The following is a 750-nucleotide window of genomic DNA, read 5'->3' on the forward strand; positions in this document are numbered from 1 at the left end:
GCGGCCCCCGGCCGGCCACCCCTGCGGCCTGCCTTCGCCGCCGGCCTGCCTCGTGCCCCTCCCCGCCGAGCGGGAGCGGGGGGAGCCCGAGCCGGCGCCGCTGCAGCCCCTGCGGCACCTGGAGGGGGAGGGGGCCGGCCTGCGGCTCTCGGTCGGCGGGGCCGTCCCGCAGCGGGAGGCCTCCCGGGGGGGCCCGGGCGGCCCCGGCCACAAGGTGGCCTTCTTGAAGCAGGAGCCAGCCGACGAGCCGTACCCTCAGCCGCAGGGCCTGCGCCCCCCTACCCCCTGCACCCGCCGCCGGGCCAGGCCCTGGGGCCCCCCCCTGCACCTCCCGGCCTCCCCCAAGGCCCCGGCGCCCGGCGCCGAGCTGGAGCTGCCCGGCGGGCGGCAGGTGTGCCGCTGGATCGACTGCAGCGCCGCCTACGAGCAGCAGGACGAGCTGGTCCGGCACATCGAGAAGACCCACATCGACCAGCGCAAGGGCGAAGACTTCACGTGCTTCTGGGCCGGCTGCGTGCGGCGCTACAAGCCCTTCAACGCCCGCTACAAGCTGCTCATCCACATGCGGGTCCACTCGGGCGAGAAGCCCAACAAGTGCACTGGTAAGTGCCAGCCGCGCGGCCTCCCCCGCACGGCCTCCCTGCCTCCGGCGCCAAGGCTGCGCTCGCGTGAGCCGGGTGGAGAGGGGGCTGCTGCCCGGGAGGTCAAGCTCCGGGGCCCCCGAGCTCTTCTGCCATGATTCCTGGGTGT

Source organism: Monodelphis domestica, chromosome 2 (assembly GCF_027887165.1).
Source record: "Monodelphis domestica isolate mMonDom1 chromosome 2, mMonDom1.pri, whole genome shotgun sequence".
Taxonomy (NCBI): domain Eukaryota; kingdom Metazoa; phylum Chordata; class Mammalia; order Didelphimorphia; family Didelphidae; genus Monodelphis; species Monodelphis domestica.